The sequence below is a fragment of the Propithecus coquereli genome, unplaced genomic scaffold (assembly GCF_000956105.1).
Source record: "Propithecus coquereli isolate 6110/MARCELLA unplaced genomic scaffold, Pcoq_1.0 Scaffold274, whole genome shotgun sequence".
Taxonomy (NCBI): domain Eukaryota; kingdom Metazoa; phylum Chordata; class Mammalia; order Primates; family Indriidae; genus Propithecus; species Propithecus coquereli.
The window spans coordinates 746,260-748,782 of NW_012148330.1; positions in this window are offsets into that span (position 1 = coordinate 746,260).

Below are 2,523 nucleotides of genomic sequence, written 5' to 3' on the forward strand. Positions count from 1 at the left end.
AGAAACACTGACTTTGCTATAAAGACTGAGACTAAAACAAAAACAAATCACCACCATTGGTTTAGAATATAAAACTCTCTCAATATAGAATAGATTCAGCATTAGAATCTGAATTAGAATTAGAATTATCAGAATCTAGAATTTACAATATAACAGCACAAGGCGGTCTTGGCTAAAACAAAATATGAATTTCTGAACTCAAGGGGTGTTCTTTCTTGACTCTTTATATTTATTAATCAATAAATAGAATGTTATATATATGTACAGAAACTGTGTGTGTGTGTCTGTGTGTACAGGCATATCTCATGGATATGAAAGTTGGGGTGGCTGTGGCAATTTCTTAAAATAACACAACAATGAAATTTGCTGTCTTGATGGACTCTTCCTTTCATGAAATATATCTCTGTGGTATGCAATGGTATTTGATAGCATTTTACCCACAGTAGAATGTTTTCAAATTTAAAGTCAACCTTCTCAAAATCTGCCACTGCTTTATCAACTAAGTTTATGTACTAAACACTTTGTTGTCATTTCATCAGTGTTTACAACTTCTTAACCAGGGGTGGTTTCTATCTCAAGAAACCACTTTCTTTACTTATTCATAAGAAGCAAGTCTTCATCCATGTAAATTTTAACAAGAGGCTGCAGCAATTCAGTCATACCTGCAGGCTTCACTTATAATTGTATTAATAGTTCTGTTGCTATTTCCATCATATCTGTAGTTACTTTCTCCAATGAAGTCTTGTACACCTCAAAGCTATCTTGAGAGATGAGGGTTGGAATCAGCTTCCTCCAAATTCCTGTTAATATTGATAGTTTGGCCTTCTCCCATTAATCAAAATGTTCTTAATGGTATCTAGAACAGTGAATCCTTTCTAGAAGGTTTTCCATTTATTTTGCCCTGATCCATCAGAGGAATCACCATGGCACCTACAGCTTACGAAATGTAGTTCTTAAATAGTAAGACTTGAAAGTTGAAATTATGGCCGGGCATGGTGGCTCGTGCCTGTAATCCTAGCACTCTGGGAGGCTGAAGAGGGAGGATTGCTTGAGCTCAGGAGTTTGAGACCGGCCTGAGCAAGAGCGAGACCCCGTTTCTACTATTAATAGAAAAGAAATTAGCCAAACAACTAAAAATAGAAAAAATTAGCTGGGCATGGTGGCACATGCCTGTAGTCCCAGTTAGCTGGGAAGCTGAGGCTGACGCCACGGCACTCTAGCCCAGGCAAGAGAGTGAGATTCTGTCTCAAAAAAAAAAAAAAAAAAAAAAGTTGAAATTACTACTTGATCCATGGGCTACAGAATAGATGCTGTGTTACCAGGCATAAAAACAACATTGATTTCCATGTTCATCTCCACCAGAGCTCTTGGGTGACCATGTGCATTGTCAATGAACAGGAATATTTTGAAAGGAATCCTTTTGTTTGAGTAGTAGGTCTCAACAGGGGCCTTAAAATATTCAGGAAGTCATGCTGTAAACAGGATGTTCTATCATCCAAGCTTAAGGGCCCCAGGATTTTTGGAATGGTAAATTAGCACTGGCTTGAACTTCAATACACATTACAAGATACTTTATTCCTTGACAAAAGAGTCAGCCTGTCCTTTGATACTTTGAGGCCAGGCATTGGCATCTCCTCTCCAGCTTCAAAAGGCTGAGATGACATTTTCTTCCAATAGAAGGCTATTTTTTCTTCACTGAAATTCTGTCTCTTAGTGTAACCACTTTCATAAATTATCTTCTGGATAACTTACTGCAGCTTCTGTATCAGTACTTGTTTTACCTTGCCCTTTTATCTTACATATACAGCTTCTTTCCATAAATCTCATAAACCAACCTCTGATAGCTACAAACTTTTCTTCTGTAGGATCATCACTTCTCTCTGCCTTCATAGAATTGAAGAGTTAGGACCTTGTTCTGGATTAGGCTTTTGCTTAAGAAAATGTTGTGGGTGGTTTGATTTTCTATCCAGACTACTAAAAGTTTCTTCCTATCGGCAATAACACTGTTTTGCTTTCTTATCACTCCTATGTTCACTGGAGTAGCACTTTTCATTTCCTTTAAGGAACTTTTCCTTTGGATTTACAACGTGGCTAACTGTTTGGCACATAAGGCCTAGCGTTTAGCCTGTCTCAGCTTTTGACATGCCTTCCTCACTAAGCTTCATCATTTCTAGCTTTTGATTTAAAGTGACAGACTTGAGACTCTTTCTTTCATTTGAAACCTTAGAGGCCATTGCAGGGTTATAACCTGGCCTAATTTCAATAGTACTGTGTCTCAAGGAATCCCAAGGAGAGGAAGTGAGATGAGGGGATGGTCAGTCAGTGGAATAGTCAGAACACACAAAATTTTTCTTGATTAAGTTCACCATCCTGTACGGGTGCAGTTCATGGTGCCCCACAACAATTACAGTAGTAACATCAAAGATCACTGAGCACAGATCACCATAATAGAGATAATAATAATGAAAAACTATGAAATAGTATGAGAATTACCAAAATGACGCAGAGACATAAGTGAGCACA